The following is a 25,621-nucleotide window of genomic DNA, read 5'->3' as shown; positions in this document are numbered from 1 at the left end:
TTCCCGCCACCACATTTATACATTTAGGCCGCGTTATATTAAACTGAAACCAGGGATTAGCGACCCATTCGACTATAGCCAATGAGGCAGATATATCATGGGGCACACCTAGATTGAGTCTAAGTCTCATTGTGTATGCAGTGTGGGGTTAATACCTCCCATGGCTCCAGAGGTAAGGCTAAGTACGACATAGTCCTCGCAGATACAGGGCTGTGTGTACAGATCCAACAGTCCTTCGGTTTCTGTCCTTCCATGTCCTTTATAAGAAGAGCATGATGCCGAATAAGTTTGTTGTCCCAATCAGCATTTAAGAGTTTGTCCTGTGTCTCTGTAGAGTGCAGTAATCCTGTCACTGCCAGCAAGGTGATGAGGAGTACAGTCATTCTGCTGTTGACAGGACCTTCTTGCAGTGACTGGCGTGGATCCAGGTGGGCTTTCCCTCAAGTTTTACTGAAGTGGATGTGGTCAGCTGGACTTGGAAGGGGCCGTCAAATCGTGGGTCCAGGCTCCTTCTCACGTGTCTGCGTATAACCACCCAATCACCTGGATTCAGCTGATGCACATCTTCACTGGCATTAGGATCTGGAATGTAGGAGAACACATGTTTATGCACCACATTAAGTCTTTCCTGCAAGGCCTGGACGTAGGCTGTCATAGCACCGTGTTGCATTTGTAGCACCTGTGGGAAGTATAGACCAGTCTTTGGTGCACTACTAAACAGGACTTCAAAGAGAGACAAGCCTGTGTTTCTATTTGGAGTGTGTCTGACTGAAAAGAGTGCAAGAGGCAAGCACTCTACCCAGCTCTTTCCTGTGTCTGCCATGGCCTTTTGAATTTTCAGTTTAAGTGTCCCATTTAGTCTTTCCACTTTCAAACTACTTTGTGGCCTATATGGTGTATGAAATGTTTGCTGTACACCCGGGGCCTGCATGACTTCCCTCATTATTTCTCCCATGAAGTGTGTACCCCTATCTGTTTCTGTGGCTTCTGGGACACCATACCTGCAGATCAGTTCTTTCATCAGTTTGTCTGCAGTCGTTTTAGCATTTGCACATTTTACCGGCTAGGCTTCCGGCCAACCAGAGAAGAGATATACACAAACTAGGATATTTGCATTCACTCCTACTTTGGTAGCTGTATGTCGTCAATCTGCAGTCTCTGAAACGGGTAGAGAGGCCTAGATGTCGCTTTCTTAGGGACTTTTACTGTTTTACCTGGGTTGTGCTGTGCACAGATGAGACATGATTGTACAAGTTTCGCGGCTGCGTAACTGAAACCAGGAGCGATCCAGAAGGCATCTACCATGGCACACATGTGACTTTTTGAGGTGTGAGTGGGGCCATGTGCTGCTTGCGCCATGATTGGGAACAGGGACTTTGGTGGGCACATTTTATCCTTATTCTCCCATACTCCATTTGAGTTCAGCTCAGCTCCCAGTCTCCCCCGGTGTACCTTCTCTGTTTGGGCAGCCTTTTGCCGGAGGGATTTCAGGACATCTTGACCCAATGTGGCTGGAATACGCTGACTTTCCGCCACCGTCCACTGCTCTCTCTAGGCCGCCTTGTGCTATTTTAGCAGCCTCGTTCGCCCATCTATTGCCCTCTACCTCCACGGAGTCACCTTTGTGTGTGCTTTTACCTTGACAATGCCAACCTGGACTGGTAACATCAATGCCTCCATCAATTGTTTCACCAGCTCTGCATTTTTAATGGGCTTTCGAATCTGTGAAAATATTAGCGACTTTACCTGCAGCGGCTCTACACGCCTCAGTGAGTGCCTTCAACTCTGCCTCCTGCACCGACATGTGAGGAGAGAGTGGTTCCGCTCGGATTACCTCATGTGAGGATACTACTGCATATCCAGTGTAGAATCGTCCATCCAGGTGGTATCTGGGGCCATCTACAAAAAAGAAACTCAAAGTCTGCATTAGGAACAGGTTTTTCATGAACGTGTGCAAACCCAACTGTCTCCTGATTCATCAGTTCTATGCAGACATGTTCATGCGTCATGTCAAAGTATCCTTCCTCACTCACTAATACGGTCACCAATTCCCCCTTTTCTGAATTCACAGGCAGGAGGGTGGCTGGATTCAGAACGTTACATCTTTTGAGGGTGACATACTCAGGAATTAGTAGAGCACACTCAAGTCGGAGCTGTCTGGCCATAGACAGATGTTTTTGTTGAACTTGTACGAGTATGGCATGGATGTCATGTGGGGAATAGATTGTCAAAAGAAACGACAGTGTGATCTCACGTGCCTTTCCTAGTAGTAGTGCAGCTGCTCCTACCGCACAGACACAATCAATTTTGTGTGAGGTCCCGGGTCTGATGACAAGCAGTCATAAAGTGGTTGGAATATTTGTGAAGCGGACCTTATCCAAGGCCTACTGTAGGTCACTAAACCTAGGGAAGTGCATAGATGCTGATGTGACCTGGGTAGAGGGAGATCTTGAATTGCCTGTTTCCTGTCAGGTGTCTGGTACCTTCGGCAATACAATGTCCCAACAAATGTCACCTTTTGTTTGTAATACTGTAATTTGTCACGTGAGACCTTGCAACCCTTAGGGTCATCCACGTACTGTAATAGTACAATCAGCGGATGAGGTGATTGCCACTACTCAAGGATCCCTGCCATTGCTGCTGAATAGATGGCAGGGGATTTCTTTCCCCCTTTGTTGGATGACTGTCCAACAATATTGTTCACCTTTATGAGTAAAGGAAAAAGATACTAACAGTTAGGGTGCAGGGGTACAGAGAAAAATGCACCTGCTAAATCAATGACTGTGAAACATTTTGACATTACTGGGATCTGTGACAGTATTGTGTGTGTGTTAGGTACGATTGAGGTCACACTCACTGTATCATCATTAATAGCCCTTAAGTCATGAACCTTTCTGTAAGTGTCAGCAAAACCCTTGAGTTCTTTTTTTTCCTAATGGGATACAAAGTGGTGTCGAAGGGGGAAGATCTTTGCAGTCCAGGGGGGGTTTCTTTGCACCAGAACCCCTGCCTTAACATACTCTCTAATATCTCTGCTCGGGGCAATTGATTTGGCTAGGCTCAAGGGGTTTTGCTTAAAACAAGGAGGAGTGGTTCCTTTTTTTTTTTTTTTCAATTTAATCACGACAGGGGGAATGAGCAACCGACCCACATCATTTTTCCCCCCTTGCCCAAACAATGTCTGGCACCTGTCCCATTTCTTCATCCTCAGGCATTTTGGTGTCAGGTGTTAGTTTCACCGCTTTTGTCATATACACCATTGCCTCAATCTTACACAAATGTTTATCTGAGACTTGTGACTGTAATACCCTCAGGAGAGTACTGTATGGTGGCCGGGATCGCACTCAGCACATCTGCTCCCAATAAATTCATAGGGGTATTGTCACTAACAATAAGTTTTGTAAGTACCACAATTCCAGCACCTCACTGTTTCTAGGTCCCTTGGTCCCTATTACGTCTCCACTTTTTTCCTTGTGCTCCAGCATACATGACAGGTCGTCTTATTGTCCTTGTTTGTTCAACTTGTACCCCATGTCTGCCCATTTCAGCTGTAACCATCCAAAGTACATCTCTACACTCTCTCCTTTTTGCTGTCACGTCAGTCAGGAGAACGGACTGCTCTGATTGTTTCACTATAGCCCATTGTCTTAGTGACTCACAGTACGTCTCCCCAGACCGTGCAGATTTATCATCCATGCCCCAAGCCTGATTCTTTGTCACATCTGTGTGTGTCTTAATTATATGTCTTAGTGCATCACCTGCCTTTAAACTCACCAACCTCTCTAGGTCTGCCCAGGTACACTTATATGTCTGCTGTATTTCCTTTGTGTCTGTAAAACGGAAATGATTAGTCCTCAGGGTCAGGCAACTGCTTCAACAAAGCTAGCTGGTCAGAGGGGCTCCAGGGATAATACACCTGCATCTTTCTTATTCTAGTCGCACTCCTAGGTCCTGATGGGGTTGGTCGTCTGATGTCTACTGTCAGCTTACTCCTCAAAGGTCAATGTCCTCACCACCCACTATCCACACTATTATGTCAGCTTCTTATGATCTTGTCTGGACAGGATATAGTGCAACTCGCTTAGGTCAGTAGCACAGGTCACACAAGTAGCTATTCAGTCTGGGTTTGTCTGAGTCTGATCACAGTGTTTACAAGTCCATCTGTTTTGTCTGGGTCTCTGGTTAAATTTTGTCAATCAAAACATTCATAATACACCTTCCATACTGCTGCACATTCATTCTCAAGCATCATTTATTCACTTGCTATTTTCTTCCCTTGTCTGTGTCACACTCTGGTATTTTTGCCTTTTTAAATATTGGTCCAACCTGTTTCACTGCTTCCTTTCTTCTCTGTCTTTTACAATTTGCATAGCTGTCTTGGATCTCATTGGGGGCACCGACTGTACACAGAAAAAGTTGCCATGGCTTCAACCTTTTTCTGCCGACAGCTCACCTTTCTTCTGAAATGCCCTCCCAGTGTGCCTGGACCTCTGTCTTACAGGCCACACATAGCAAGTCAGAGAGAGCCTGCCAAGGTGTAGCGGGAAGGCTCCTTGCCTCTCACCTGGTAGACCTACAGGATGTAACGGGAAGGCTCTCTGCCTCTCACCCGCTAGATCAGCTGACTAGATAGGAATAGGCCTTTTTCCTTCTAGCCCAGCTCCATGGATTGTGGGAAGGCTACTTCAACTTAGACAGCTCACCTTTCTTCTGAAATGCCCTTCTGTGTGTCTGGACCTCTGTCTTACAGCCCACACATAGCAAATCAGAGTGAGCCTGCCAAGGTATATCCAGAGGGCTCCTCGCCCTCGCCTCTCACCCACAATAAAAAACCCGCTGACTAAAGTAAGAAGGCCCATGTGTGATAGGCCTCTGACCTACTTTATCAGCCGTACAGTCGGCTACCTCCTCTGTTGATACACAATTTGCTATACAAATCAATCACACAACTAGAAGCAGGTTCAAACACATTAATGACCAAACAATCACTTACAATTACCAAACAATCACTTACAATGACCAAACAATCACTTACAATTTCCTTCTAAATTAGGCACCATATTTTACTTTTAACTTCCAACTTCAATTAAGTACTGTTGCTTTAAAATGCACAAATCTTTCAGTGCGTACCTTACGGATAGAATTACAGAGAATTTTGAGCACAGCTCACACTCAGCAGAGATAAGAGCGAAGGGAGAAGAAAAACTGAGCAGCGGCATCATTCCCCCCTCCCATCAGAATGCAGCGTCGTCCTTCACAGAATTCCGTAGTTCTTTAGACTTATCAAAATCAATTTCAACAAAGAAACTCAAAATCACGGGATTTTTCTGTAAGAGCAGATAACTGTATAATGAGATTAACTGAGTCTTGCCCTTTTTCTGGCCAAATGCATTCAGGACCACATATAACACGAGCTATATCATTACTCAATTCATTCAGTCTCAGATGTAGATTTGAAATATCTATAACGCATCTGTCCGGGATTCCACCACAACTAGAAAGCTAACAAATCTCTTGACACAAAAATGATGTGTGATGATTCATTCATACATGCTCATTCAGGGATTTTTTTATACTCAATTACTCATCTCTCATCTTATTCAGAGGTTCTCATAGACATATATACAAGGATTCACACAGCCTGACTATCTTGCACTTTGGATTTGATTGACACTTTAACCTACAGCAGTGTCCACTGACACTCCGAGAACACCAAAGCCAACTTCTTAAACAAGAAACATTGAAAACCAGAGCAACCAAAAACTGTGCCTTATACAAATGTACTGGCAATCCAAAATAACCACTGCACAGAGTCTATCCCAGACTTTGTGCTACACAGTACACCAGTACACAACCAGTTAGTATATTAGTATATTGCCAGAACAGTTTAACAGATAATACAGATGACAATTATTATCTTATTACTCTATTATTAAACTCTCATACAGACATACTCACCACTCACTGGTGATGTGGGTTCTTTTGAACCGTGTTTGTACAGTCTTACCCAGAGATATGTAGACATCCTTAGAAAGGATGCAGATGCAGAATCAATGTAAGAATAAATGTTCTCACCTGCTGCAGCCTGGATTCTGCATTTTCAACCTCCCAGGAAGCTCCCACATACAGATTCCGAATAGGCTGGTTTCCATGGTCCCCGTTGGGCCTCAAAAATTGTCGTAGCTGCTTTTGTTCTGACCAAGCGTCAGCTGTCCAGATCACCAGTGAGACCGAATTGTGAGGTTTTTCGCCCTTTCTGTTGCAAGCGCTTGGAGACAAAGAGACTTCAACACACAAGCCGTGGTCAAATCACTTTATCTGACGTAATGAAATACAAGACATGTTTTTATACCATTTACAACAATATGTGACTCTATGGAGCTCATTTGGCCCCCACCATCACCTCAGGGTCGTACCTTGTTTACAATGTACCCAGAACACGTTGTTGAGAACAAATATGATAACAAGTATAGTTTTCTTGAAGACAGGGACTAGTAGTCTACATAAGAATAATAAGAATAATACATAGCAATATTAGGCAAAAGGCAATTGAAGTCTTAAAGGCATTTAAAGGGATAAAAAAGCAAACCATTAACTCTTCTATATCACCTTGTATGTTCAATACTGAGAAGAGCTTCACACCCCTTATCGGTGGCGTAACCTGAAGCTCATGGGACCCAATACAAAAGCTCCAATGGGGCCCCCAATTATTTCAAGTCTTTAATGGAATTGGTCTTTTTATATAGGCAAAAGGGATTTTTGGAGGCCCCAAACCTCCAGGGCCCAGTGTGATTGCAACCCTATTGTAGTTATGCCAATGCCCATTATTTTCCCTATAGGGAAGTATATACAATTGTAGCTTAAAAATATCTAATATCATGTTTCCTGACAGTTATAAGATTAAATGGACTTACGCTTTAAAGCATAATGCACACAGCCTTACTGCTTTGTATGGAGCCATGACAGTGCACCTATTCCAATCACTGGGCTATCTTATGCACCCTGTTCGCCTCTGATTTCTGTACAAATCCTTCAGCAGGGATCAGCAACCTTCGGCACTCCAGCTGTTCTGAAAAATACAGCTTCCAGCATTCCCTGACAGCTGCAGACTGTCAAGTGGCTGTCGGTGCATGTTGGGAGCTGTGGTTTCACAACAGCTGGAGTGCCGAAGATTGCTGATCTCTGGCCTACAGGATAAACGTTAGCATGCCGCTTCAGATGCAATATGTACAGAGCATTTTTCCCCAAGAAGTAATGCGGCATCGATGGAGCTTGTATGATCCCAAACAGATCGCCTTGCAATGTGCAGGAGGCTCTAGTGTTATACGGTTATTTTCATAAAACTGCTTCTGAGTTAAGATTAACCCAGTTCTAAAGCCTGTGGTCTTTGCTAAATGAAAATTTGGCAGTGCTTAAGCAATACACAGTTTGACAAACTGTTGCCTAGAAACATTATACTATATGGGAATGAGGCAGTGAGAACTTTGGATAAACTTTTATTACAGTCCCAACAGAAATAGTTATAACCTATTGAACATTTATATACCATAAATCTACTTACTTTAAATATAATTAAATATACTCTAACACTTCAAACCTGACAAAACAGACCATTTGAAACTCAAAAAGTCCCAAAATAATATTTCCAAGGACAAAAACTCACAATACAATTGAACCACAGCACAACGAGAGGAAGTATATGAACCACCACCAGAGTATAGTCCATAAAATCAATTTTATTATTCCATCAAAAATTAAAAAGTAATACAACACTGCTGGACACCAATATGAACAGGAAAACAGGGTTTATCCTGAACAATATAATATTGTGGACAGAAAAAGAACCAAATAAGTCAGCTCACATAAAAACTTAAGCATGACATAGCCACCATTTTAAAGAAAGCGCAATATGCTAATAGATAGACCAGACTGTGTAAACAATAGACAAATAAAGTGCTGTAGTGCTAAATTCTAATTACACATCAGGTGCTAATTATAAAAACAGTTCATTAAGGACATAAATTTAAAGTACACAGTGTGCTCATATAGCAGTATAAACTGTATCAATAAAAATAAAAAAATAAACAAAATTTTAAAGTTAACCACAAAAATAAATTAAACCAGAAAAAGTACACCCTATGAATATCCAAATATACTATAGAATAGAGGAAAAAGTGCAATGTGCCTATAGATAAATCAACCTGTGCAAATATCATAAGCTAAAGTGCTGAATTACTGGTGCATGAATTGCACACAGGCCGCTAGTGAAGAGGAAGATATTACCCCAATGCACGTTTCGTAACAAACTCCTTCAGGAGCACCTGATGTGTAATTAGCATTTAGCACTACAGCACTTTATTTGTCTATTGTTTACACAGTCTGGTCCATTTATTAGCATATTGCACTTTCTTTAAAATGGTGGCTAGTTCATATTTAAGGTTTTATGTCAGCTGACATATTTGGTTCTATTTGGTTTATACCATGATGTAGGCGTCATCGTATAAATAGCATTCCTGCGGGTTGGGTGACTGGGGTCACTGAAAGATCATCTAACCAGCAGACACAGGACACCTTGTGCTTCACCCCAGGAGGGGTGGCTTCACCCCCCCGTGGCTACGATCGCTCTGATTGGCTGTCGAAAGTGAAACATGGCTAGAGTCACCGATCCGACCCCCTCCACTGATTAACATTGGCAATCTGCAGCCGTCGTCATCATCTATTGCTATTAGAAGTGGAAAGGAAGAACAAAGACAAAGAATCTAAATAATAAAAATATTGGAGAAAGAGAAGCCAATCACAAACTAAAATGTTTCTATACTAATGCACAAAGCATGGGCAACAAACATGGAGAATTGGAACTACTAACACAAGAAAATAAATATGATGTCATTGGAATCACTGAAACTTGGTGGGACGATACACATGATTGGAATACAAGACTAGAAGGATACAACTTATTTGCTAGAAACAGACTTGATAAACGAGGAGGGGGTGCTGCATTGTATGTTAGAAATGCGTATATCTGGGGCGGGGCCTTGATGTGAGAAGTCGGGTGGCTGTGCTTCTCTGCCGCCATTAGCCTCAATTATCCTGCACAGAGCCCGAACCAGCTAATTCCTTTACCAGGATCAGATGTCTGAAGGTCCCAGGAGTCAGGGGCGAGCTTCTGCCAGACTCAGAGAGACAGACATGGGCCGCAAAAGGCAGAAAGATGCCGAAGCCTGCAGCAGTGCCCCAGTCCAAGATGGCGCTGAGAGAGAGGAGGAGGTGAGAAGAAGAAACACAGCCTATGCACAGAAGCTGGAAGTCTCAGCCCGGCTGAACAGGTATGTGAGGGGCATGGAGACAGATGAAGAAGGAAATGGAGGGAGTGAGAAGCACATAGATGAGGAGGAAGACGATGAGAAGATGCCTGTGCTGAATGTAGAGCTGGAGCAGCAGGAAGAGGGGGATGGTGACACTCTGCAGGCAGCTGAAAGTGCAGATGTAGCAGAGCCCACCCTGCGGGATGTATTCCAAGCTGTCTTATACTGCAAGACTGCCTTAACTGCTCTGACAAAGGTGTAACAGAAGATCATTTAACCTCAGTGCAAAAGACACAACAACAGCACACTCAGAGGATCACGGTAGTAGCCAATAAAAATGATGACCTGGAAAACCAGTCACGTAGGAACAATTTGCGCATTGTGGGCATCCCTGAGAGAGCTGAGGGTGCTGACCCCACAGCCTTTATTGAAACCTGGCTGCTGGACAAGTTTGGTGCTGATAACTTGTCGAGAGTGTTTGCGGTGGAGCGTGCCCATCGCGTACCCATGAGACCCCCAGTGCCGGGAGATGGACCTCGCACGATGCTAGCCAGAATCCTGAATTGCAGAGACAGGGACACTATCTTACGAAAGGCTGGAAAGTTGACAGATCTTAACCTGGAGGGCAAACGAATCGAAATATACCCGGATTACTCAGCCGAGGTGCAAAAGTTACGACTGCGGTATGGCGAAGTGAAGAAACAGCTCCGCTCTTTGCATTTGAAATACTCTACAATTTATCTACAATTTATCCCGCTAAATTAAGAGTGGAAGCTTTTGGAAAGGTCATTTTTTTCCCGTCACCGGTTGAGGCTGCTTCGTGGTTGGAGCGCAACCGGAGCAAATTGAGAGAAGATAATGGCAATATGACCACATGACCCTGCTAGACTGATCACTGGACAGGGTCGTGGCGCTGCTTTACTCTGAGAAATAGGAGCGCAGAGGAGGGGGAGAACTTCCCACTGGGATCTATGTATTATGGTTAATTGTTTGACTAATGGTTCGGGTCTATGCATACTGTTGACAATATGGCGGAGAGGCTGCCAATGATGGAGGAGGACACGACGCATGTTGAAGTGCGGAATACTGAGACGTTGCTCAGGTTCTGTGAGTTCCCACTCTCACGTTGGGTAGAGAGCGACAACTGCAAAAGGGGAAGGGTGGGGGGAGGGGAATCGGAGAGGGATGGGGGGAGGTGGGTGGGGCGGATTTGTAGGGAGATGGGGGTTTTCATGCTGTTTGACCAGGTATGATTGGGACCACAATGTAATGATGTTCCTTGATGATGATGGATTGTTCTTTCTAATGCACAATGAGTAACCGTACTGTTCGGATGTTAAGTTGGAATGTACGTGGTATATCTGATAAGGTTAAGAGGGCGGCTGTTCTGAATCATATCAAATCCTGTGAACCTATGATCGCGTGCTTGCAGGAAACACATCTCACTAGAGACACTATGCACTGGTTGTCAAGAGCCTGGATGCTAAAGACATATCATTCTACTTATTCCTCGTACTCCAGGGGGGTGTCAGTCCTAATACACAAAAACACACATTATGAAGAGCTGGAAGTGCATGTAGACAGTGAATGGATTGCTTGCAGATTGTTCGGACACAAAATGATTTTAGTGGCTTTATATATCCCTCCACCTTACTCTAAAAAGAAACTACAAACAGTACTGGAAATGATGGGCAGATGTGGGGAGACTCCATTGTTGATTATGGGAGATGTTAACAACACTATGAATGATTATTGGGATAAAGTACGACCGGCAGGTACGGAAGCTGGACAGGACAGGATGACTGCCTTTGGCACGTATGTAGGGGAACTTGGGCTGGTAGATCTGTGGAGAGTACGAAATGAGGGTAAGAGGACTTTTTCATGTCATTCGGCAACACATGGAACACTGTCGAGGATAGACCTGGCTTTGGGGGATACCGCTATGGACGGGATGGTGGGGGAGGTGGAATACCTACAGAGGACTCTCTCGGATCATGGTACTGTGGTGGTCACGCTTCTGGTGAGATCTGCTCAGGGTCAGAGGGGAGGTTGGCGTCTTCACCCGACGTGGCTTAAAGTGGTGGATATGGGTGGCATAACCAAAGAGCTAGAGCACTTCTTTCAAATGAATGAAGGGAGTACTGAGGCCACAATGGTATGGGATGCCATGAAGGCGTTTACGAGGGGACTTTTTATAAGTGAGATTGCGAGGTGTAAGACCAAAACTAAATTGGCAGATCAACAAATAAAGGATGACCTGACAAGAGCGGAGGCAGACATGATTTTGGCGCCAACGAGTGAAGCTCACAATAGACTAAAATTGGCTCAGGAGGCAGTTGATAAACTGCACATGATGCAATCTAAGAGGAAAAGAGCATTTCAGCAAGCCCAACTCTTTGAAGAAGGAGAGAGAGTGGGTCACTTGTTGGCGTTGATTTCTGCGGCACAGAGGGAGTCTTCCAGGGTGTATAAACTGAGAGATCAAACAGGGGTGACTCTGACAGACACAAAGGACATACTGGAGGTCTTCAAGGCATATTACATGGCACTGTACACTTCGAGAGCACGGGACACAGAGGGGGATGTGGAGAATTTTTTGGAAGGCATTTCACTACCTAAATTGTCTGAGGTAGATAGGTTGAGGTTGGAAGAACCTGTGAGTGTGAAGGAGGTGGAATGTGCAATACTGTCTATGCCCAATAACAAATCACCGGGAGCTGATGGTCTACCAGGGGAGGTGTACAGGGAGTTAGTGGAACTGCTGGCTCCGAAATTGAAATCTGTGTTTGATGAGGCTTTAGTGACGGGGGCACTGCCGAGATCAATGGAGGAAGCGGTGATAGTAGTTCTGCCGAAGGAGGGAAAAGATCCCATGGATGCGGAGTCGTACAGGCCCATTTCGTTGTTGACAACGGATGTCAAAATACTCGCTAAGATCCTGGCCACCCGGCTCACCGGGGTTGCGCATACCATTATACACGAGGACCAGTCGGGCTTTATGCCTAACCGCTCCACGGCTGTTAACTTAAGAAGATTATTTCTTAATATGCAACTGCCTGATGATAATGGTGGCAGGAGAATAGTAATGTCATTGGACGCTAGAAAAGCATTTGATAGCGTGGAATGGCAATACTTATGGAAAATCATGGAACTGATGGAATTCGGCCCCGCGTTCATGGCCTGGGTGAAGTTATTGTACTCATCCCCAAAGGCGGTAGTTAAGGTGAATGGAGAACAGTCCGGGATGTTTGACTTGCATAGGGGCACAAGGCAGGGGTGTCTGCTGTCCCTGCTATTCTTCGCGGTGGCAGTGGAACCCCTGGCAGCCAAGATCAGAGCTGAGAGGGGAGTGGTCGGATTTAAATTTGGGAAGCTGGAAGAAAAAATATCATTGTATGCCGACGACATCCTGTTGTTTTTGGAAAGTGCAGGAGAGACACTGGTGTGCACGATGGATGTAATTAAACAATTTGGAAGCATTTCGGGACTGGAGATAAATTGGTACAAGTCTTACGTCATGGCTGTGGATAGAGCAATAGAGGCGGAGGAGATAGATGAGAGGGGGAAACAACTCCAGCTAGTTTCACAGTTTAGATACCTAGGGATATGGGTAGCTCTTCCACTGTCCTGATTCACGGATCTGAATTTGGTTCCTCTGCTAGAGAAATTTAAAGGGAAAATAGGTGCATGGTGCAAATTGGCTTTAACGGTAACGGGTAGAACTAACCTGATTAAGATGGTCCTTATGCCACAACTAATGTACGTTTTGCACAATTCGCCGATATGGCTACCAAAAAAACGGTTTCGGGGCATTGATTCTATCTTCAGATCCTTGATATGGGGCAAGAGGCAGGCACGGATTAAATTTGGAACTCTGCAAAAAGGGAAGGAAGAGGGAGGACTGGCCGCACCAAGTCCATGGGTCTATTTCTTGGCAGTACAGGGCCAGCATGTCAGGGGGTGGAGAGAGCTCGATTGTGGAGGACCAGCTCACCGGGTGCTGGTACATGTGACGGGGAGACGCCCACTTATCCAGGGTCTAGAGGATGGTACCTTTAAGAAACTGGGAGCACCATATCCTACCATAGGCATGATTCAGAAGGTATGGGACACCATTAAAAGGATCAGAGGGGTGGATGAGCTGACTAGGTACTCACCGGTGTGGGACAATGAGCATCTGCCGGAACTTAATATGCTGCGTCAAATGGGCAATTGGAAGGCGAAAGGAGTGAGATATGTGTGCCAGCTGCAGAGTGGAACGGACCTGAAGACCTTTGAGACATTGAGAGAGGAATTTGATTTGCCTTCGGTATGGGGGTTTCAATACTATATGCTTCGACATGCTTGGAGGGCACAGTGTAGATTGGGAGCCATGACGGTTCAGGGCGACATTGTACTAGACTTTGTGTGTATGAAGGGAGGGACGAGGGGAGTTATATCGAGCATATATCATGATCTACCACACTCTTATCTGGGGGACAATCACCTCACTGCAAAGAGTAAATGGGAAAGGGAGGTGGGTACCCTCACAACAGAACAATGGGAGGCTATTCTTGAATATGTCCCGAAGATCTCTCTAAGCGAGCAGGCACGGCTCTCCCAATTATATGTAATACATAGAACATACAAAACACCGCTGGTCCTATTCAAGGCGGGCTTGAGGGGAGACTCTAGCTACCCTAGATGTGGCACAGACCAGGCTGGACTGTTACATATGTTATGGTCGTGTCCACGGCTGGTGGCATACTGGCTGGTCGTTATCAACAAAATTGAGAGAGCTTATGCATGTAGGCTCGACAGGAATCCAGTGCTGTGTGTTTTGGGGGAGGTGGATGGGATACCTGTCTCAGAACATTACAAGGTGGCAATAGCGAGGTTGCTGTATGTGGCACGCAAACTAATAGCACGAAAATGGAAGGATTCGGAACCCCCCACTAGGAGGGAATTTATTGCTCAGACATGTACGGTAATGCATTTAGAGGAAAGCATTTACAGGCGAATACATGGTGAAAGAACTTTCGAAAAAATATGGTCCGCCTGGATGGCGGTGATATGATTGCTAAGACTCTCAAGTATGCCCGGCATAAGGAGTATTGGGGGAGGGGGGAGGGGGGGATGGCTTTGATTGTATTATTACAAGATATGTGAATTGTTACATGTATATTGATATCCACTGTTTATTGTTTAAAATCTTTTGAAACCTAAATAAAAATAACTGGTTTAAAAAAAAAAAAAAAGAAACGCTTATATCTGCACAGAGATTGAAGCTTCATAGACTGGGAGTTCGGTGGAAACTGTTTGGGTAAGAATACAAGGACAGAACAATGGAAAGGACACCATTGTAGGCATTTACTACAGGCCGCCTGTGCAAGCTGAAGATATGGATGAACTCTTTATGCATCAAATGGCCAAGTTCTCCAAAAAATATGACATAGTTGTCATGGGAGATTTCAACTATCCTGACATTTGTTGGGAATTTCTCTCAGGCAAAACTAACAGGTCAAGGAAATTCATATCCTCTCTTGCTGACAACTTTATCTTCCAAAAGGTAGGGGAGAAAACAAGGGGATATGTTGCCTTGGATCTAATCCTTATAAACAGGCAGGAAATGGTTGAGGAGGTAAAAGTGACTGGGACCCTAGGAGGTAGCGACCATGCTATTTTAGAATTTTGGATAACTAGAGGAGGAAGACCTGTGAAGACTCAGACGTCAAGGATAGATTTCAGAAAGGCAGATTTTGAGGGATTCAGAAAGAGAATTGGAGGGATCCAATGGCTGGATATCCTTAAGGACTTGAGGCTTGCAAGAGATGTAAAAAGCAATAATAAAGGATTTTGGAGATATGTCAAAAGTAAAAGAAAAGTCAAAGACGCTATGGGATTTTTACAGGATGAAAATGATGAAATGGTAAGACAGGATGTTGAGAAGGCCGAACTTTTAAATTCCTATTTTGCATCTGTTTTCTCTCAGAAAGGAAATGTAACATCAACTTTTCTTTACTGTCCTATTAAAGGGAATAGAGGAATCCAGGATATCTATAAACAGAAAGATAGTGAGGAAACACTTAGCTAACCTAAATGAATTCAAGTCTCCAAATGAATTACACCCCAGAGTACTGAAGGAGATAGCAGAAGCAATTTTTGAACCCCTCACCGTAATCTTTGAAAATTCTTGGAGAACAGGAGAAGTCCCAGATGACTGGAGAAGAGCAAATGTTGTTCCTATCTTCAAAAAGGGGAAGAAGGTGGACCCAGGCAACTTTAGGCCGGTGAGTCTGACTTCTATACCAGGAAAGATCTTTGAACAAATTATTAAACAACATGTATATAAATACCTGGATAAGAATGAAGTGATTAAACAGAGTCAGCATGGGTTTGTAACTAAGTCATGCCAGACTAACTTAATTTCCTTCTATGACAGAATCACTGATTGGGTGGATCAGGGAAATGCTGTAGATATAGTATATCTTGACTTCAGCAAAGCATTTGACAAAGTATCTCACACAATCCTTATTGAAAAAATGGCTAAGTATGGAATGGACAAGGCAACTGTTTAGTGGATTCATAACTGGCTTAGTGATCGGACCCAAAGAGTGGTCGTAAATGGCTGCACATCCAGATGGATGAATGTTTCAAGTGGGGTACCACAGGGCTCTGTCCTGGGCCCTGTACTGTTCAACATCTTTATCAACGATTTAGACGAAGGAATTGAGGGTAAACTGATTAAATTTGCTGAAGACACAAAGCTTGAAGGGATAGCTAATACTAAAGAAGAGAGAGAGAGGATTCAAAAAGATATAAATAAACTGGAGTGGTGGGCAGCAACTAACAGAATGGTTTTCAACAGGGAAAAATGCAAAGTACTACATCTGGGCAATAGAAATGAAAAAAAGGATATACAGAATGGGAGGAATAGGGCTAAGCAACAGCACATGTGAAAAAGATTTGGGTATACTAATAGATCACAGACTGAATATGAGTCAACAGTGTGATGCAGCAGCAAAAAAGGCAAATGCAATTCTAGGGTGCATTAACAGAAGCATACAGTCTAGATCACGTGAAGTTATTATAGCGCTCTACTCCTTTTTGGTCAGACCTCATCTGGAATACTGTGTCCAGTTTTGGGCGCCACATTTTAAAAAAGACATCAAAAACTGGAGCAAGTTCAGAAAATTGCGACCAGAATGGTGACCGGTCTGCAAACCCTGTCTAATGAGGAAAGGTTGCAGGATTTGCAAATGTTTAGCTTGCAGAAGAGAAGACTAAGAGGAGACTTAATAGCTGTCTACAAATATCTCAAGGGCTGTCACATTGTAGAAGGATCATCTTTATTCTCATTTGCACAAGGAAAGACTAGGAGCAATGGGATGAAACTGAATGGGAGGAGACACAGATTAGATATTAGAAAAAACTTTTTGACAGTTAGAGTGATCAATGAGTGGAACAGGCTGCTACGAGAGGTGGTGAGTTCTCCTTCAGTAGAAGTCTTCAAACAGAGGCTGGACAGACATCTGTCTGGGATGATTTAGCGAATCCTGCTTTGAGCAGGGGGTTGGACCAGATGGCCCAGGAGGTCCCTTCCAACTCTACGATTCTATGATTCTATGATCTGCTCCCCCTCCCCTTCTCTCCGCTCCCCCACCTTCCGATCACCCCCAGTACCCTCCTGTCCCGCTGTGGCTCCCGGTGTCCCGCCGTCCTGGATCGTGGGCGCCGCCATCTTCCAAAATGGCGGGCGCATGCGCAGTGCACCAATCGAATCTGCCAAACGGCAGATTCCATTCATTCATTTTGATCATTGTTATAGATCCTATCACAGTAATCAAAATAAAAAAAATAGTAAATCACCCCCCATCACCCCCATAGGTAGGAACAAATAATCAAATAAATAAAATATTTTTATTTTTCTATTAGGTTTAGGGTTAGAATTAGGGTTAGGATTAGAATTAGGGTTAGGGTTGGAATTAGGGTTAGGGTTATAATTATGGTTAGGGTTGAAGTTAGGGTAGGAATTAGGGTTAGGGTTGGTTTTAGGGTTAGTGTTGGAATTAGGGTTAAGATTAAGATTAGGGGTGTGTTGGGCTTAGGGCTATGGTTAGGGTTGGGATTAGGGTTAGGGATGTGTTGGGGTTAGGGTTGTGGTTATGGGTGTGTTGGGGTTGAAGTTAGAATTGAGGGGATTCCACTGTTTAGGCACATCAGGGGGTCTCCAAATGCAACATGGCACCACCATTGATTCCAGCCAATTTTGCGTTCAAAAAGTCAAACAGTGCTCCCTCCCTTCCAAGCCCCGACGTGTGCCCAAACAGTGGTTTACCCTAACATATGGGGTATCAGCGTACTCAGGAAAAGTTGCACAACAACTTTGGTGGTATATTTTATCCTGCTACCCTTGGGAAAATTAAAAATTGGGGGCAAAAAAATTATTTTTGTGGAAAAAAAATGATTTTTTATTTTTACGGCTCTGCGTTATAAACTTCTGTGAAGCACTTGGGGGCTCAAAGTGCTCACTAGACATCTAGATAAGTTCCTTGGGAGGTCTAGTTTCCAAAATGGGGTCACTTGTAGGGGGTTTCTACTGTTTAGGCACATCAGGGGCTCTGCAAACGTAACATGACGCCTGCAGACCATTCCATCAAAATCTGCATTTCAAAACATCACTACTTCCCTTCCGAGCCCCGATGTGTGCCCGACCAGTGGTTCCCCCCACATATGGGCTATCAGCATACTCAGGACAAACTGTGCTACAACTTTTGGGGTCCAATTTCTCCAATTTTCTCCTGTTACCCTTGTGAAAATAAAAAATTGCAGGCTAAAAAAAAAAGATTTTTTATTTTCACGGCTCTGCGTTATAAATTTCTGTGAAGCACTTGGAGGTTCAAAGTGCTCACCACACATCTAGATAATTTCCTTGGTGGTGGGTCTATTTTCCAAAATAGGGTCACTTGTGGCGGGTTTCTACTGTTTAGGCACACAGGGGCTCTCCAAACACAACACGGTGTCCGCTAATGATTGGAGCTAATTTTCCATTCAAAAAGTCAAAAGGTGATCCTTCCCTTCTGAGCACTGCCCTGCACCCAAACAGTGGTTACCCCCCACATATAGGGTACCAGCGTACTCAGGACAATCTGGACAACAATATTTGGGGTCCAATTTATCCTGTTGCCCTTGGGAAAATAAAAAATAGCGGGTTAAAAAAATCATTTTTGAAGAAAAAATTTTTTTTTTATTTTCATGGCTCTGCGTTTATAAAGTTCTGTGAAGCAATTGGGTGTTTAAAGTGTTCACTACACATCTAGATAAGCTCCTTGGGGGTCTAGTCTCCAAAATGGGGTCACTTGTGGGGGGTTTCTACTGTTTAGGCACATCAGGGGCTCTGCAAATGCAACATGACGCCCGCAGAACATTCCATCAAAGTCTGCATTCAAAAATGGTGCTCCTTCCCTTCTGAGCTCTTCCATGTGCCCAAACAGTGGTTCCCCCCCACATTTGGGGTATCAGCGTACTCAGGACAAATAGCACAACAACTTTTGTGGTCCAATTTCTCCTGTTAGCTTTGTGAAACTAAAAACTAGTGGGCTAAAAAATCATTTTTTGAGGAAAAAAAATAATTTTTTATTTTCACTGCTCTGCGTTATAAACTTCTGTGAAGCAATTGGGGGTTCAAAGTGCTCACCACACATCTAGATAAGTTCCTTAAGGGGTCTAGTTTCCAAAATGGTGTCACTTGGGGGGATGTTTTCATTGTTTAGGCAAACAGGGGCTCTTCAAATGTGACATGGTGTCCGCTAATGATTGGAGCTAATTTTCCATTCAAAAAGTAAAATGGCGCTCCTTTCCTTCCGGGCCCGGCCGTGTGCCCAAACAGTGGTTTATGACCACATATGAGGTATCGGTGTACTTAGGAGAAATTGCCCAACAAATTTTAGGATCCATTTTATCCTGTTGTCCTTGTGAAAATGAAAAAACTGAGGCTAAAAGAAAATTTAAAAGTACTTTTTTTTACGGATGAATTTGTGAAGCACCTGGGGGTTCAAAGTGCTCACTATGTATCTAGATAAGTTCCTTGGGGGGGTCTAGTTTCCAAAATGCAGTCATTTGTGAGGGAGCTCCAATGTTTAGGCACACAGGGGCTCTCCAAAAGCGACATGGCAACCGCTTAATATTCCAGCATATCTTCCATTCAAAAAGTCAAATGGCGCTCCTTCCCTTCTGCGCCCAAACAGTGGTTTATGACCACATATGAGGTATCGGTGTGCTCAGGAGAAATTGCCCAACAAATTTTAGGGTCTATTTTATCCTGATGCGCATGTGAAAATGAAAAAAATGATGCTAAAAGAAAATTTTTGGTGGAAAAATTAAAATGTCCATTTTTTCCTTCCACATTGCTTTAATTCCTATGAAGCACCTGGAGGGTTAATAATCTTCTTGAATGCAGTTTTGAGTAGCTTGAGGGGTGCAGTTTTTAGAATGGTGTCACTTTTGGATATTTTCTGCCATATAGACCCCTCAAACTGACTTCAAATGTGAGGTGGTCGTCATTCATTTCCCTTGAGAACTCTGAAAATTGCAGAGCAAGCAAATGGACATTTATGGGTTCTTCTGTCTACATGCCATAAATGTTCCAGATGGGACACTCCTGTTAAAGACCAGTGTATTAGCGGATAACCATTGGTCCAAAATTTGATGGATGATGTACAAATACAGATTATAGTCGATTTACTGTAAATACTGTACCGCCACAATATCTAGCTTGCTTCTTGTCATACAATTGCTTTTCCTTGTATTTGCAAAGCTTGCATTTTGACAGTAAAGTGTAGAACAGGAGAGCTCATTGTGGAGACTAGAGTTGAGCGAAACGGGTCGAAAAAATTCAAAAGTCGCCGACTTTTGGCAAAGTCGGGTTTCATGAAACGAAACCCGACCCTAGGATGAGGTCGGCCACGAGGTCGGCGACTTACGCGCCAAAGTCGCGTTTCAAAAGTTTGTTTTGCGCTCTTTTTCAGCCAATCAGGATCCACGGACACTGTGGGCAACGTGATGACATAGGCAGGGGTCACCACCATCTTTCAGAAGGGCATGCAAGTGATTGGCTTGCTTTGGTGGGCGTCACAGGGGGTATAAAAGGGCGTGCACGCCGACCGTCATCTTACTTCTGCCGATCTCAGTATAGGGAGAGGTTGCTGCTGATTCTGTAGGGAGAGTGTTAGGCAGGGAAGAAGACAAAAAAACTGCTTCTGCTGCTAGCGATTTGGCCTGCACAACACACCAGTCACTGTGTGTGCAGTGCAAGGGGAGGCTATATAGTGGTGTATCAGTGGTGTTGGTTGTTGGGCTGCCTTCTAAGGCTTCCTAACATTCCTGCATTGCTGTTTACCCACTGCTCCGCAAACTGCTTTTTTAAAAGCAATCCCAATTTTTTTTTTTGTCCTGCTGAGAAGAAAAAAAAACTGCTTCTGCTGCTAGCAATTTGGCCTGCACAACACACCAGTCACTGTGTGTGCAGTGCAAGGGGAGGCTATATTGTGGTGTATCAGTGGTGTTGGTTGTTGGGCTGCCTTTTAAGGCTTCCTGACAGGCTGGCATTGCTGTTTACCCACTGCTCTGCAAACTGCTTTTTTAAAAGCAATCCAATCTCCCTTATCCTCTAGTCACTTTTGTCACAGCTGTGCCATCGAGCCTGTCACATAGCGCTCAGATATTCATTGGGCCTCACACAATCCAAAAGTGTCCAGTGTCCAAAAGTGTGTGCAGAGATTCAAAATCTCCCTTATCCTCTAGTCACTTTTGTCACAGCTGTGCCATCGAGCCTGTCACATAGCGCTCAGATATTCATTGGGCCTCACACAATCCAAAAGTGTCCAGTGTCCAAAAGTGTGTGCAGAGATTCAAAATCTCCCTTATCCTCTAGTCACTTTTGTCACAGCTGTGCCATCGAGCCTGTCACATAGCGCTCAGATATTCATTGGGCCTCACACAATCCAAAAGTGTCCAGTGTCCAAAAGTGTGTGCACAGATTCAAAATCTCCCTTATCCTCTAGTCACTTTTGTCACAGCTGTGCCATCGAGCCTGTCACATAGCGCTCAGATATTCATTGGGCCTCACACAATCCAAAAGTGTCCAGTGTCCAAAAGTGTGTGCAGAGATTCAAAATCTCCCTTATCCTCTAGTCACTTTTGTCACAGCTGTGCCATCGAGCCTGTCACATAGCGCTCAGATATTCATTGGGCCTCACACAATCCAAAAGTGTCCAGTGTCCAAAAGTGTGTGCAGAGATTCAAAAGCTCCCTTATCCTCTAGTCACTTTTGTCACAGCTGTGCCATCGAGCCTGTCACATAGCGCTCAGATATTCATTGGGCCTCACACAATCCAAAAGTGTCCAGTGTCCAAAAGTGTGTGCAGAGATTCAAAATCTCCCTTATCCTCTAGTCACTTTTGTCACAGCTGTGCCATCGAGCCTGTCACATAGCGCTCAGATATTCATTGGGCCTCACACAATCCAAAAGTGTCCAGTGTCCAAAAGTGTGTGCAGAGATTCAAAATCTCCCTTATCCTCTAGTCACTTTTGTCACAGCTGTGCCATCGAGCCTGTCACATAGCGCTCAGATATTCATTGGGCCTCACACAATCCAAAAGTGTCCAGTGTCCAAAAGTGTGTGCAGAGATTCAAAATCTCCCTTATCCACTAGTCACTTTTGTCACAGCTGTGCCATCGAGCCTGTCACATAGCGCTCAGATATTCATTGGGCCTCACACAATCCAAAAGTGTCCAGTGTCCAAAAGTGTGTGCAGAGATTCAAAATCTCCCTTATCCTCTAGTCACTTTTGTCACAGCTGTGCCATCGAGCCTGTCACATAGCGCTCAGATATTCATTGGGCCTCACACAATCCAAAAGTGTCCAGTGTCCAAAAGTGTGTGCAGAGATTCAAAATCTCCCTTATCCTCTAGTCACTTTTGTCACAGCTGTGCCATCGAGCCTGTCACATAGCGCTCAGATATTCATTGGGCCTCACACAATCCAAAAGTGTCCAGTGTCCAAAAGTGTGTGCAGAGATTCAAAATCTCCCTTATCCTCTAGTCACTTTTGTCACAGCTGTGCCATCGAGCCTGTCACATAGCGCTCAGATATTCATTGGGCCTCACACAATCCAAAAGTGTCCAGTGTCCAAAAGTGTGTGCAGAGATTCAAAATCTCCCTTATCCTCTAGTCACTTTGGTCACAGCTGTGCCATCGAGCCTGTCACATAGCGCTCAGATATTCATTGGGCCTCACACAATCCAAAAGTGTCCAGTGTCCAAAAGTGTGTGCCGAGATTCAAAATCTCCCTTATCCTCTAGTCACTTTTGTCACAGCTGTGCCATCGAGCCTGTCACATAGCGCTCAGATATTCATTGGGCCTCACACAATCCAAAAGTGTCCAGTGTCCAAAAGTGTGTGCAGAGATTCAAAATCTCCCTTATCCTCTAGTCACTTTTGTCACAGCTGTGCCATCGAGCCTGTCACATAGCGCTCAGATATTCATTGGGCCTCACACAATCCAAAAGTGTCCAGTGTCCAAAAGTGTGTGCAGAGATTCAAAATCTCCCTTATCCTCTAGTCACTTTTGTCACAGCTGTGCCATCGAGCCTGTCACATAGCGCTCAGATATTCATTGGGCCTCACACAATCCAAAAGTGTCCAGTGTCCAAAAGTGTGTGCAGAGATTCAAAATCTCCCTTATCCTCTAGTCACTTTTGTCACAGCTGTGCCATCGAGCCTGTCACATAGCGCTCAGATATTCATTGGGCCTCACACAATCCAAAAGTGTCCAGTGTCCAAAAGTGTGTGCAGAGATTCAAAATGTCCCTTATCCTCTAGTCACTTTTGTCACAGCTGTGCCATCGAGCCTGTCACATAGCGCTCAGATATTCATTGGGCCTCACACAATCCAAAAGTGTCCAGTGTCCAAAAGTGTGTGCAGAGATTCAAAAGCTCCCTTATCCTCTAGTCACTTTTGTCACAGCTGTGCCATCGAGCCTGTCACATAGCGCTCAGATATTCATTGGGCCTCACACAATCCAAAAGTGTCCAGTGTCCAAAAGTGTGTGCAGAGATTCAAAATCTCCCTTATCCTCTAGTCACTTTTGTCACAGCTGTGCCATCGAGCCTGTCACATAGCGCTCAGATATTCATTGGGCCTCACACAATCCAAAAGTGTCCAGTGTCCAAAAGTGTGTGCAGAGATTCAAAATCTCCCTTATCCTCTAGTCACTTTTGTCACAGCTGTGCCATCGAGCCTGTCACATAGCGCTCAGATATTCATTGGGCCTCACACAATCCAAAAGTGTCCAGTGTCCAAAAGTGTGTGCAGAGATTCAAAATCTCCCCTGTCCTATAGACACCTTGTACCTTGTTTTACATTACTATATAGTTTGTTGGATTTTGTCTACATTTCTACCAAAAATGAGGAAGGCTGGTGGAAGAGGCCGTGGAATTGGGCGGGGGTTGGCAGCTGGTAATGATGGTGTTGGTGGTGGATCTGATGGTAGTGGCAGGAGCAAAATAGGACCGAATGCAGGAGGTGTTGAGCCTGCGTCATCGTCTGGCTACATAAGGCCTCGAACGCTTAGTTTTCTAGGAGTTGGCAAACCGCTTTTAAAGCCAGAGCATCAGGAAAACGTTTTGTCTTACATTGCTGACTCAGACTCCAGCTCTATCGCCGCCTCCTTCTTCAGTTGTAAAAAGTAAAAGCACTGAGTCGTCATTGGAGGCTCATGTTCATGAACCACACCTTTCCTTGTGTCCTTCACCCCAACCAAGATTGAAGGATGACGCAGGCCATACTACTGATTACTCCATGGAGCTGTTTTCACATACCATGCCTGGATTATCAAGTGAAATGGTGAATTACCCAGGCCAAGATGAATCTGACATGGAGTGCACTGATGCACAGCCGCTGATGGATGATTCTGCTGGTACATTCACTCAGAGCACTACATTGTCCTCGCAGTGTGCAGAGCCAGATTCTGACCCTGATGAGACTCAGGTGCCCTTTCCCGCACACTATACCACCATACACGGTGACACAGAGGAAGGTGCACATGACATAGAAGAGGAGGTGATGGATGACCCAGTTGTTGACCCAGATTGGCATCCATTGGGGGAAGAGGGTGCTGCTTCCAATAGCTCAGATGAGGAGCATCCACAGCAGACATCGACATCGCAACAGCTGTTATCTGGCAGGCCTGGAGCACTCTAAAGACAGGTTCCAAACATCAAAAGAGTTGCTGGACAGCTTGTCCAGAGGGTCAAAAGATCACAGCGTGCTAGGCCGCAAAATGTCTGCCAAAGTAGGAAGAGTGCAGTGTGGCACTTTTTTGAACAAAATCCTCATGATCAGGCCAAGGTTATCTGTAAGAAGTGCGCAAAGACCTTTAGCCGAGGGAAAAATCAGAAAAATTTGAATACCAGTTGCATGCTTAGACATTTAACCAGCATGCACTTGCAAGCGTGGACACAACACCAAACCTCAAGTGCCACATGTGCAACTGATCACAACGAAGGTAGTCATCAACGCTACATTGTTTCCCCCACTGTAAGCCCACCGTTTAGCACAGCAGCAAATGTTGAGGTGTCGTTGCAAGGCCACAGCAGTCAGGGAATCCCACTGTTATATCAACGAAAGACTGATTCTAGGCCATCAGAAAGAACACCAACTCCATCACCATCATCAACCCTCTCTCAGTCCGCCCTGTCCACCGCTACTTCCACCATATGCAGCTCTCAAGTCCAGCTCACCCTCCCAGACACTATGAGTAGGTCAAGAAAGTACTCAGTCTCTCATCCGTGTACACTGGGTTTGAACGCCCACATTGCCAAACTAATCTCGTTTGAGATGATGCCCTTTCGGTTGGTGGAAAGCACAGCTTTCCGCGAACTCATGGCCTATGCAGTACCACGCTATGACCTACCCAGTCGCCACTTCTTCTCTCGCAAAGCCATCCCAGCCCTCCACCATCATGTGAAAGACCGCATTGTCCATGCACTCAAGCAGTCAGTGAGCGGAAAGGTGCACCTCACAACTGATACATGGTCCAGTCGGCATGGCCAGGGCCGTTACGTGTCCATCACTGCGCACTGGGTTAATGTGGTGGATGCAGGGTCCACAGGGGACAGCGGTGGTGGGACAGTGCTGCCTAGCCCACGGTATAGGAAACAGTTGGCTGTAGGCGTTCCACCCTCCTCCTCCTCCTCCAGAAGCGAAAGCTCGTCCACAGAGCGCAGTCGTACGAGCACTCCATCTGCAGCTGCCAATGTTGCACACGATGTGTCC

This window comes from Dendrobates tinctorius, unplaced genomic scaffold (assembly GCF_039654945.1).
Source record: "Dendrobates tinctorius isolate UK_male_01 unplaced genomic scaffold, ASM3965494v1 ptg000006l, whole genome shotgun sequence".
NCBI classification, from domain to species: Eukaryota; Metazoa; Chordata; class Amphibia; order Anura; family Dendrobatidae; genus Dendrobates; species Dendrobates tinctorius.
This window is presented reverse-complemented; position numbering follows the sequence as displayed.